This window comes from Hyperolius riggenbachi, chromosome 10 (assembly GCF_040937935.1).
Source record: "Hyperolius riggenbachi isolate aHypRig1 chromosome 10, aHypRig1.pri, whole genome shotgun sequence".
In the NCBI taxonomy this organism is placed as follows: domain Eukaryota; kingdom Metazoa; phylum Chordata; class Amphibia; order Anura; family Hyperoliidae; genus Hyperolius; species Hyperolius riggenbachi.
In genome coordinates, this window is record NC_090655.1 from 267,762,540 (window position 1) to 267,776,062 (window position 13,523).

General features: G+C 44.6%; 1 pseudogene; it reads left to right on the forward strand.

Moving 5' to 3' along the window:
• Positions 1-13,523, forward strand: part of LOC137537177 (zinc finger protein 585A-like) — a 51,818-nt pseudogene that overhangs the window by 1,969 nt on the left and 36,326 nt on the right.

The following is a 13,523-nucleotide window of genomic DNA, read 5'->3' on the forward strand; positions in this document are numbered from 1 at the left end:
TACAGCCTCCAGGCGTATTTTATAGTATAAAACCGCAGCTAGGATAGCCACAACTTGTAGTTCTTGGAGGTAGCTCACACGGCTAGAACTAACCTGGTTCCTGACCAGAAGTGCGTACCACCCGCAACAACACCAGATCGATACGCTGGTCCGTTTATTTCCCGTTTATTTTGGTAAGCAAAATCGCTTTGTGTGTTATCTTTGTAACTTTTATCTTGTAACTATTTTTACTTTGTTTTTTTGTAATCTTTTTGTATATATTAAGTTCTGCACTGTTCTATGTTTTTCTGGAATATTAAATTATTATTTAATAAGCTTGACTTCTGCCGTACTAAACTAACACTCATAGCCTAGAAGAGACTGAAGTGTAACCGTGTATAAGTTCATGCCTAATTGTACGCTTGAGCAACACTACCGTAGGAAATTGTAATTGCATTGTGTGTGGGGGCGTTTGTCATGCGTTGGCCTAAGCGCGCAGCTGACCCAACGTACGAACAACGCCAGTGCGAGTAGCTAACAGTATCGTTCGGAACGACTGTTAGTGGGTCTTTGCTTCACGACAGTGTAAGATTGCAACTGTGTGTGTGTGTGGGTGCGTGGCGTTCCCGTATTTGGCCTAAGCGCAAAGCTGACCCAAATACGAAAACGCGGAGTGCGCGCTGAGGACTCGACAGCAGAGTGGAAGTGTCTAGCAACGCTAGTGGTGGCAGTGAGAGGTGTTTTGAGGGGTTCCAGCCTTGTTTGTAGCTTAAATAAGGCTGTTCCCCGCTTAATCTGGTCAAACCCGCAGTCGGGAACCGCATACGCAGGCGTGCCGCGGGCCGGTTCTTGACAAGGTGGACATACTTGTAATATATTGGGCAGAGCAGAGGTCGGGGTGCACATTCTTGTTATATATTGGGCAGAGCAAGGCACACTGGAAGAGAGGACTGTGGCACTGAATGTGCAGATACCAGAGCTTATGGGATATTATCACCCCCTAGAAAAATATGTGCTTTTCTGTGCTTTGTTTTTTAATGCTAATATATTACTGCTATCATTTGTTATTCTTTCCAGAACTAATGTGTGAGCTCAAAAAACAAGAGACTTATGCGAGGAGTGATCAGCAGTCTATGGAGGAGGGTGACATGATGAGGACAATTAAAGAGGAAGAAGAAGAGACGTATGTGAGGAGTGATCAGCAGTCTATGGAGGAGGGTGACATGTTAGGGACAATTAAAGAGGAAGAAGAGACATATGTGAGGATTGATCAACCGTCTATGGAGGAGGGTGACATGATGAGTACAAATAAAGAAGAGGAAGAGGAGACCTATGTGTGGATTGATCAGAAGTCTGCAGAGGAGGGTGACCTGATGAGGACAATTAAAGAGGAAGAAGAAGAGACGTACGTGAGGAGTGATCAGCAGTCCATGGAGGAGGGTGATATGATGGGGACAATTAAAAAGGAAGAAGAAGAGACATATGTGAGGAGTGATCAGCAGTCTGTGGAGGAGGGTGACATGATGAGAGCATCTAAGGAGGAAGACATTTTTACAAGGATGCGTGTCGGTGAGTTATAAACATTAGAAATACAAAATACTTATTAAGCTAAATAAATATAGAACCTATTTCTGTGTCCCCTCTCTGTACATCCATCCTCAGCTCTCGGTGTCCTCTGGCCTCTTTTCCCCTATATTAGACCTGTTACATTAATGGGTGCTAGAATCTACTCCTGCCCCCCCCCCCCCCCCATAGCCCTCCTCAGCTCATCACCTCTGCCCCACCCCCTCCCAGTGCTTGGTGCCCTCCTACGACCTGGACACAAGGTAGACTGATGCCGCTCAATGGGGAGCATTAAGACAGCCTAGAGGGTGACAGCGTGTTCTGTTACAAGTACAACACATTGGGCATAGGGCTGATGAAGCGGCACCAATGTGACATCACACGGTGGGCGGGATCACCACAAAGGTGTCGGCTGTCTCTAGGCTGCGTTGGTCAGTCTGGCAGATCGCTGGTTGGGTGATGAACGCTGGTCTGGAGCTGCTGTGCACATGCCTGATTATCAGATACCTCAGCCGACTTTAATCTAATGTGTGGGTGGGGGTTTACTTCTATTCCTCTACAGTCTCAGAATTGTAAGTGTGTCAAAGTCAGTGATTTTAAGAAATTGCAGCAAAAATCATGGCAAATTTGCAGTGACTGTGTCTGCGATTCTGAGGCCTGACCCCCACGGACGCAGACAGACACAGAAACCTGGCACTTTATTAGGCAGGATAGCCAGCTTGAGGCAGGGAGCACGCTGATCCGAATCATGTGCCTTGTGCTGCACATAGCAGAACACACACTGCCGCACTATCCATTATATGCAATGGCCCGCTCCGGAATTGCATGTCATTCACATATTTCCCATGATTATGAATCTGCTTTTTTATGCACAATGTGCACATTCCTGATTCCAGTGTATCCCAAAATTACAAATGAACTCAGAAAATGCGATGACAGAACTCCGCAAACCCCACAAATACATGACAAGTGTGCTTCCTGCCTAAATCTCTAGAAGTGTGTAAGCTGGGGGTGTTCTGTAAGATGCACGGCCACTTGTGCTGCAGACAAATCATGACAAGTGTGCTCCCTGCCTGAGTCTCTAGAAGGGTGTAAGCTGGGTGGGTGTTCTGTAAGATGCACGGCCACTTGTGCTGCAGACAAATCATGACAAGTGTGCTCCCTGCCTGAGTCTCTAGGAGAGTGTAAGCTGGCGGGTGATCTGTAAGACGCACGGCCACTTGTGCTGCAGACAAATCATGACAAGTGTGCTCCCTGCCTGAGTCTCTAGAAGGGTGTAAGCTGGGGGTGTTCTGTAACACGCACAGCCACTTGTGCTGCAGACAAATCATGCCAAGTGTGCTCCCTGCCTGAGTCTCTAGAAGGGTGTAAGCTGGGAGTGTTCTGTAACACGCACGGCCACTTGTGCTGCAGACAAATCATGACAAGTGTGCCCTCTGCCTGAGTCTCTAGAAGGGTGTAAGCTGGGGGGTGGTTCTGTAAGATGCACAGCCACTTATGCTGCAGACAAATCATGACAAGTGTGCTCCCTGCCTGAGTCTCTAGAAGGGTGTAAGCTGGGGGGGGGAGGGGGGGACGGTCTGTAAGATGCACAGCCACTTATGCTGCAGACAAATCATGACAAGTGTGCTCCCTGCCTGAGTCTCTAGAAGGGTGTAAGCTGGGGGGGGGGGGGGGGGGACGGTCTGTAAGATGCACAGCCACTTATGCTGCAGACAAATCATGACAAGTGTGCTCCCTGCCTGAGTCTCTAGAAGGGTGTAAGCTGGGGGGTATTCTGTAAGAGGCTTGGCCACTTGTGCTGCAGACAAATCATGACAAGTGTGCTCCCTGCCTGAGTCTCTAGAAGGGTGTAAGCTGGGGGGTGGTTCTGTAAGATGCACAGCCACTTATGCTGCAGACAAATCATGACAAGTGTGCTCCCTGCCTGAGTCTCTAGAAGGGTGTAAGCTGGGGGGTGTTCTGTAAGACACACAGCCACTTGTGCTGCAGACAAATCATGACGAGTGTGCTCCCTGCCTGAGTCTCTAGAAGGTTGTAAGCTGGGGGGTGTCTGTAAGATGCACGGCCACTTGTGCTGCAGACAAATCATGACAGGTGCGCTCCCTGCCTGAGTCTCTAGAAGGGTGTAAGCTGGGGGGGTTCTGTAAGACGCACGGCCACTTGTGCTGCAGACAAAGCATGACAAGTGTGCTCCCTGCCTGAGTCTCTAGAAGGGTGTAAGCTGGGAGTGTTCTGTAACACGCACGGCCACTTGTGCTGCAGACAAATCATGACAAGTGTGCTCCTTGCCTGAGTCTCTAGAAGGGTGTAAGCTGGGGGATGTTCTGTAAGATGCACGGCCACTTGTGCTGCAGACAAATCATGACAAGTGTGCTCCCTGCCTGAGTCTCTAGAAGGGTGTAAGCTGGGGGGTGGTTCTGTAAGATGCACAGCCACTTATGCTGCAGACAAATCATGACAAGTGTGCCCCCTGCCTGAGTCTCTAGAAGGGTGTAAGCTGGGGGGTGTTCTGTAAGACACACAGCCACTTGTGCTGCAGACAAATCATGACAAGTGTGCTCCTGCCTGAGTCTCTAGAAGGGTGTAAGCTGGGGGGTGTTCTGTAAGATGCACGGCCACTTGTGCTGCAGGCAAATCATGACAAGTGTGCTCCCTGCCTGAGTCTCTAGAAAGGTGTAAGCTGAGGGGGGTCTGTAAGATGCACGGCCACTTGTGCTGCAGACAAATCATGACAAGTGTGCTCCTTGCCTGAGTCTCTATGCGCCTTTTAAATTTGAACCTAAAATGGTAAGATTAGGCATATTTGCGAAAGGCAGTTACGGTAAGTATAAACAAGCAATGATATTTACGCTTTGCCATGTAGCTAGGAAAGTAATCTTATCTGATAGGAGCCAGCCTATCATACCCACCAAAGCTGAATGGATTAACGCAGTTAACAAAATCCTCCCACTATGTAAAATGACATATAAAAGTTGGAACTGTCCCAATAAATGTGACTATATTTGGTCTGGATGGTGCAACAAGTATTGTAGGACTGTATTGACAGACATTTACAAATCTATACCAGGTGAGGTACTTTGTTACATGTTGCCTGAGGAAAACTTACAAAAAACTATACATAATCTCAGATTGCCGTGTACTACTACACTTACAGCACCCATGCCTGCTCAATGAGTGTTTATAAGTTCTGACAGAATGATTTACTCTTCAATGAAAAGAGATATATGCTCGATAAGCTCCAGTGGGGGGATGGGATCTATCGGAAGGTATCTAGAATAATCAGTATTCAGAGAGACTCTTGATATTGCACAAGTTGATAATTTCAGTTCTATAACCAGTGACAATGGATAAATGAAGATTCTCTATTCGATATACGACAATAATCCATGAAATATGATACATAGTGCTGAGACTGTGTGTAAGATGGATATATTCTGACGTGTATAACATGTAACAGTGATAATGATGCTTCCTTCTCTTCTTCTTTTTCTTCGCCCCTTCATGTGTCTCTTCACATGGGGGAGCTACTATCTTGTTTTCTCCTCTTCTCTTCTTTTTTTTTTTTCTTTTTTTTCTAAGTATGTATTGACTTACCATTGTGTTCTTGTTCTGGTATGTTGAAATGTTTTGTTAAAGAGACTCCGTAACAAAAATTGCATCCTATTTTTTATCATCTTACAAGTTCCAAAAGCTATTCTAATGTGTTCTGGCTTACTGCAGCACGTTCTACTATCACCATCTCTGTAATAAATCAACTTATCTCTCTCTTGTCAGACTTGTCGGCCTGTGTCTGGAAGGCTGCCAAGTTCTTCAGTGTTGTGGTTCTGTGATCCATCTCCCCCCTCCAGGCCCCTCTCTGCACACTGCTGTGTGTTATTTAGATTAGTGCAGCTTCTCACTGCTCGATTATCTTTTACTAGCTGGATAAATCCTCCCCTGAGCTGGCTGGGCTTTCACATACTGAAGAATTACATACAGGCAGAGCTGTCTGCACTCTGCAGGAAGAAACAGCCTGACACTTCAGTGGAAGATAGCTGCAGGGGGAAAGAAGCACACAAATGATCTCTTGAGATTCAAAAGGAAGGGTGTATACAGCCTGCTTGTGTATGAATGTATTTTCTATGTGTGGACATACTGTACATCAACCTACTTCCTGTTTTGGTGGCCATTTTGTTTGTTTATAAACAAACTTGTTAAAACTGTTTTTAACCACTTTTAATGCGCCGAGGAGCGGTGAAATTGTGTCAGAGGGTAATAGGAGATGTCCCCTAACGCACTGGTATGTTTACTTTTGTGCGATTTTAACAATAGAGATTCTCTTTAAGTTGTATTTTGTATGCAAAAACCAAAAATACAATAAAAATGTACCTGTTACAGTAAAATTATATGCAAAGTTATGCAGCTGCTGCATTCGGTCCATTTCCAAACTGCAAAAACTGCATCAACTTGTAATTATCAGCAGCTCTCTGACCCTCCCTAATGATAATTGCTCCTCCCCTCAAAATTCTCTAACAGGAAGTGATGTTGTTTCTTTATTTGCAGCGCGGAGTCCCGGCATCAGGAACCTCTCAGAGACCCATCTCTCTGAATCCACAGACTGTACACCGGATGGTGATGTAATTGGATGTAATCCTGCAGATGTCCTGGTGACCCCAAATATTTCCCCAGACTCCCCTCACCTGTCTAACCCTGAGGGGCCTCATACCCAGCACAGCTCTCCCCCTGCTGGAGGGTCTCATTCCTGTTCTACGTGTGGGAAATGTTTTGTATGGAAATCAGAGCTTGTAAGACATGAGAGATCTCACACTGGTGCGAAGCCCTATTCATGTGCTGAGTGTGGCAAATGTTTTGCACATAAATCAAATCTTATCTCACATGAAAGATATCACACTGGTGAAAAGCCCTATTCATGTGCTGAGTGTGGGAAATGTTTTGCACTGAAATTAAGCCTCATCTTACATGAAAGATCCCACACTGGTGAAAAGCCCTATTCATGTGCTGAATGTGGGAAATGTTTTGGGTATAAATCAACCCTTGTTGTACATGAAAAATCTCATACTGGTGAGAAGCCCTATTCTTGTGCTGAGTGTGGGAAATGTTTTATAAAGAAATCACAGGTTGTCAGTCATGAAAGATCTCACACTGGTGCGAAGCCCTATTCATGTGCTGAGTGTGGGAAATGTTTTTCTCAGATATCAAATCTTATCTCACATGAAAGATCTCACACTGGTGAAAAGCCTTATACGTGTGCTGAGTGTGGGAAATGTTTTTCACAGAAATCAAGCCTTCTCACTCATGAAAGAACCCACACTGGTGAAAAACCCTATTCGTGTGTTGTGTGTGGAAAATGTTTTACACAGAAATCTTATCTTCTCACTCATAAAAGATCCCACACTGGTGAAGAGCCCTATACATGTGCCGAGTGTGGGAAATGTTTTGGGAGTAACTCAAACCTTGTTAGACATGAGAGATCTCACACTGGTGCAAAGCCCTATTCATGTGCTGTGTGTGGGAAATGTTTTGGGCATAAATCAATCCTTGTAAATCATGAGCGATCTCACACTGGTGAATAGCCTTATACATGTGCTGAGTGTGGGAAATGTTTTACACAGAAATCAAGCCTTATCTCACATGAAAGATCCCACACTGGTGAAGAGCCCTATACATGTGCAGCGTGTGGGAAATGTTTTGGGCGTAAATCAATCCTTGTAAAACATGAGCGATCTCACACTGGTGAAAAGCCTTATACATGTGCTGAGTGTGGGAAATGTTTTGCACACAAATCAATTCTTATCTCACATGAAAAATCCCACATTGGTGAGAAGCTCTACTCGTGCTGAGAGTGGGAAATGTTTTAAGCATAAATCACATCTGGTCACACATGAGACATCTCACACTGCAAAATCCTTATTTTCTGGTGCTGAGTGTGGGAAATGTCTTGGCTAAAAGTGTTCTGATACACTTTGTCTATTTTTTTTTTATTTTTTTTTTTATTTTTTTTGCACAAAGAAGCATAATTACACAGTATACACAGAGGCTTCTTACATGGTACTCAGTGTATTGGTTTGTAAAGCTTTAAAGTTCCTGAACTAAGGTGACATAGTGCGATAAATATGGGCACATATAGTACTAAGCCTAGTTAAAACTTGCCTGTGATCACTTTTTATATTTCTCATTGGAAGGGTTAATAAACCAGAGTTAATATCGATGGAAATGAGGCAGGTTCTGCAGTTGCATGCAGCCATGGCTCTCCTGAAGAGTAAATAGAAGCCAAAACACTTTTTCTATGGCTTATCAAACACTCCTGATAACAAGAGTGCTGAAAAGTGAATTATTTGTTTTTGTTGGGAGCTGACTGAGCCAGATTTTATGTCACACTGATATGGCTGCTTTGTACAATTCAGAGTCAGAAATTAACCCCCTTAAATTAAATTAAAAACAAGAAGGCGAGACTCCAAGAAAGCTCTGTATACAGTTATGTACCTAATGTGAGCAGCAGATGTGGGAATATTAGAAGCTCCCATTTATCCAGAATGAACTGAGGAAAGGAGATTTCCCTCTCTGTATTTTTTTTCAGTCATAACAAATATGCGAACCTTTTGTTTTGTGTGTATCATTGGCTGAACTTCTACAGAGGGTTGAAACTGAATAAACGCAATGAAAATAAAGTCCAAATAAGAAATATAACCCTCTTTTCTAAATAAATAGATCCCTACTTGTGGCCCTATAGATGGCGCTTGTACCTCAGCTCTAATGGGTGCTGTTGCCGTGTAGCAGGAAGCTAGCTCAGCCAGAGGCATTGTGGGTATTTGTATTATTCTGTCACCCTGGTGGGAAAGTATGGGGAGAATTAGCAGTGGAGGAGAGAGAATCGCTGCTTGTCACCGGAGATCTGGGCATGTGCAGAGAGATGCACCCCTCATTCATTACATTTCATGCTGAATATCCCCCCAGCCAGGCCTCCTGCAATCCCCCCATGTGTAGGGTAGGGAGGGGACCCCCGTGCCACTTCTGTGTAGCAATGCAGACCTCCAGCACTGCTTGTTCCCAGATATCACATATATACCAATCTAGGGGTCTGTAATTTGATATAGCAGCAGCTCGGGAGTCTCCTCCTTACCCTCAAAATGTGGAACTTATCTAAAGAATAGGGGTGATGGGCAAACTCCAATGCCTCTGATTCTCAACAGAAGCGTATAGCCCAATACCACCTAGTACTTTGTATATTTATTTCTGGTTATATTTTCAACATTATATATGTAATACTATACATGATTGATCAATAGTTTGGTTATTGATTTGATACTGACACCAAATACAGGTCCTTCTCAAAAAATTGGCATATTGTGATAAAGTTCATTATTTTCTGTAATGTACTAATAAACATTAGACTTTCATATATTTTAGATTTATTCAGGGCTGTGGAGTCGTTACAAAAATCCACCGACTCCGACTCCAACTCCTTGACTCCGACTCCTCTAATTTGCATATTACAATCTTGTTGATTGAAAGTATGTAACATGAAATTTGTCTCTTAACTGCCAACGCTTAGGAATTTTAAAAGACAACTGAAGTGAGAAGGATATGGAGGCTGCCATATTTATTCCATTTAGTCATAGACTACAACTAGTCCTTAGTAAGAGTAGTTGTAAAAGGTACAGGCCGGAACAAACAACATCTATCAGGCCCTAGGCAATGTAAGTGTGGGTACATGTAAGAATGATGTGCAGGTACTCTGCAGGGGAATGAGGAGATTCTTTCTCTATTACACATTCTTCATGCACAATCTGAACCAGGTTTATGGGTGATAGACAACACTTCTTGTTCAATGTGCACAACATTCTCAGTGGATTCCCTGCAGCTCTGTGGGGAGAGCATATGTAGAGTATAGTACTACTGTGTAACAAAGCAAACCTGAGACAGATGACATTAAAGTTTTATACATACCTGGGGCTTCCTCCAGCCCCCTTCAGGCTAATCAGTCCCTCGCTGTCCTGCTCCGCCACCTGTATATTCTGCTATGAGTCCAGGTACTTGAGCCAGTCTGGTGTAGTGCACATGCACACACTCCGCCGCCGAGAGCGTACTACACCTGTGCAGCACTGTTGCGCAGGTGCAGAACGCTCCTGACTGTGGAAGCGGCTCATGGCTGGACTGCCCTGACTGGCTGAATTACCAGGACTCATAGCAGAAGATCCAGGTGGTGGAGGTGGACAGCGAGGGATTGATAAGCCTGAAAGGGGCTGGAAGAAGCTCCAGGTATGTATAAAACTTTTCTTTTCATCCTTCTCAGGTACCATTTAATTCGTAGTCACCAAACCAAATTTTAACAACATCAAATTATTTGATTTCATGAGCAAAGAGAGTGCATACATTTGCATAAATCAGAATCAACGCAGAATTATTTCCATCTCACTGACCATCTCTATTAGATGTTATTTCGTATCTATAAGAGATTCCTGTGTGCACATCATATATACAGTCACAATCAGATGTGTATATCTGACTTTAAAAATACGGGGACTGCTTTATTGAAACAGCACAAATAACTAATTTTGATTGGTTTATTTCATTTTTGTGGATTAAGCACAGCTATTACTGTATGTATAAATTATTTATGATGACTGTTATCTGAGAAATAGAACATTTTATCATATTTTCTATTTTAATTACAGTTTAAATTTATTAGGAGTCGGAGTCGGTGCATTTTTTCCCGACTCCTACTCCGACTCCGACTCCACAGCCCTGGATTTATTACACACAACTGAAGTAGTTCAAGCCTTTTATTGTTTTAATAATGATGATTTTGGCATACAGCTCATGAAAACCCCAAATTCCTATCTCAAAAAATTAGCATATCATGAAAAGGTTTTCTAAACGAGCTATTACCTAATCATCTGAATCAACTAATTAACTCTAAACACCTGCAAAAGATTCCTGAGGGTTTTAAAAACTCCCAGCCTGGTTCATTACTCAAAACCGCAATCATGGATAAGACTGCCGACCTGACTGCTGTCCAGAAGGCCATCATTGACACCCTCAAGCAAGAGGGTAAGACACAGAAAGAAATTTCTGAACGAATAGGCTGTTCCCAGAGTGCTGTATCAAGGCGCGTCTGTGGGAAGGAAAAAGTTTGGCAGAAAACGCTGCACAACGAGAAGAGGTGACCGGACCCTGAGGAAGATTGTGGAGAAGGACCGATTCCAGACCTTGGGGGACCTGCGGAAGCCATCTGGACTAGAAACATCCAGAGCCACTGTGTACAGGCGTGTGCATGAAATGGGCTACAGGTGCCGCATTCCCCAGGTCAAGCCACTTTTGAGCCAGGAACAGCGGCAGAAGCGCCTGACCTGGGCTACAGAAAAGCAGCACTGGACTGTTGCTCAGTGGTCCAAAGTACTTTTTTCGGATGAAAGCAACTTTTGCATGTCATTCGGAAATCAAGGTGCCAGAGTCTGGAGGAAGACTGGGGAGAGGGAAATGCCAAAATGCCTGAAGTCCAGTGTCAAGTACCTAGTCAGTGATGGTCTGGGGTGCCATGTCAGCTGCTGGTGTTGGTCCGCTGTGTTTTATCAAGGGCAGAGTCAATGCAGCTAGCTATCAGGAGATTTTGGAGCACTTCATGCTTCCATATGCTGAAAAACTTAATGGAGATGAAGATTTCAGTTTTCAGCATGACCTGGCACTTGCTCACAGTGCCAAAACCACTGGTAAATGGTTTACTGACAATGGTATTACTGTGCTCAATTGGCCTGCCATCTCTCCTGACCTGAACCCCATAGAGCAGGGGTGCCCACACTTTTTCGGCTCGCGAGCTACTTTAAAATTCGCCGAGGCCAGGAGATCTACCAACATTTCAAATGCTGAACTTAGCATTAATAATGCTGGTATATTACTATACAAGTCTTGTATAGTCATATAACAGCATTAAAAAGGCTAAATGTAGCATGGGAAATGTTGGTAGATATCTTGGACTCTGCTATCAGAATTGCACCACAACCATGACTGATATAGATATAATAATAATAAAATTATGATATTAACATTGCTGGTCCTTACCTAATCTGATGACTTGCACTGGATGGAATCTGCCAGGGATGCATAGTCCGGACAGTAGCTGCTGATTGCCCCCTCCCCAGCATATTTGGCAGAATGGCAGCAGATGCACAAAATACCCCCCCCCCACACACACACACACACAGTAACATGAAAGCCCCCCTCCCCAGCATATTTGGCAGCACATGGCAGAATAAACCCCCCCCCCACACACACACACACACACAGTAACATGAAAGCCCCCCTCCCCAGCATATTTGGCAGAATGGCAGAAGATGCACAAAATACCCCCCCCCACACACACACACACAGTAACATGAAAGCCCTCCTCCCCAGCATATTTGGCAGAATGGCAGAAGATGCACAAAATACACACACACACACACACACACACACACACACACACACACACACACACACGTGAAAGCCCCCCTCCCCAGCATATTTGGGAGCAGAATGGCAGCAGATGCACAAAATACCCCCCCCCCCCCCCCCCACACACACACACACACACAGTAACATGAAAGCCCTCCTCCCCAGCATATTTGGCAGAATGGCAGAAGATGCACAAAATACACACACACACACACACACACACACACACACACACACACAGTAACGTGAAAGCCCCCCTCCCCAGCATATTATGGCAGCAGATGCACAAAATACCCCCCCACACAGTAACATGAAAGCCCCCCCTTCCCACCCGACCCACCACCGTAATGTGCCCACCTCAAAGCCAGTGACATGAAAGACCGCGACCCGACCCACCACCACCTTATGTGCCCACCTCAAAGCCTCTCCGGCGTATCTGAGCAGCCTCTCGTCTCCGTGTCTCAGAACACAAGATGGAGGAACGGTGTCTCGCGTGATTTGAAGACCCGTGGGACCTGAGGGGGTGTGGCCACAACTCCTGCCCATCAGAGAGGAGGGAGAGGAGAAGCTTCGCAATTGGCTCCTCTCCCCTTCAGCCACACCTCTGTGCAGACAGCCGCGCCTCTCCCCTCCCCTCCGTGCGCTGGGAAGCATTTTGTGACAGCCGCAGCCATTTTCTGACAGCCGCGGCTGATCAGTTACAGCACGAGGCAGGTATAGACGCGGCCAAAAGGCCGCGATATTTGACAAGACGCGGCCATAAGGGCCGCGATCTACCAAATAGGCGGTCGCGATCTACCGGTAGATCGCGATCGACCTATTGAGCACCCCCGCCATAGAGAATCTGTAGGATATTGTGAAGAGAAAGTTGAGTGACGCAAGACCCAACACTCTGGATGAGCTTAAGGCCGATATCGAAGCATCCTGGGCCTCCATAACACCTGAGCAGTGCCACAGGCTGATTGCCTCCATGCCACGCCGCATTAAAGCAGTCATTTTTGCAAAAGGATTCCCGACCAAGTATTGAGTGCATAACTGAACATAATTATTTGAAGGTTGACTTTTTTTGTTTTATAAACACTTTTCTTTTATTGGTCGGATGAAATATGGTATTTTTTTGAGATAGGAATTTGGGGTTTTCATGAGCTGTATGCCAAAATCATCAATATTAAAACAATAAAAGGCTTGAACTACTTCAGTTGTGTGTAATGAATCTAAAATATATGAAAGTATAATGTTTATAAGTACATTACAGAAAATAATAAACTTAATCACAATATGCTAATTTTTTTTAGAAGGACCTGTAGATTGACAAAAATGTAATTCTACAACTGGCGGGGCCCTTGCCAACAGTCACATCTGTCAAATATTTGTTTACTTCAAAAGTCTCAACACATATTACATCCCCTGTTATAGAAATCATTATAATTTATTCTAATCATTCTCACTTCTATAAACCAATGTTTATATAGCACTCACATTGCCAATCACTCACATATTTCCAAGGCTTATGATATTAACTTTCTCCCTTTACTCGACCTTGCTGG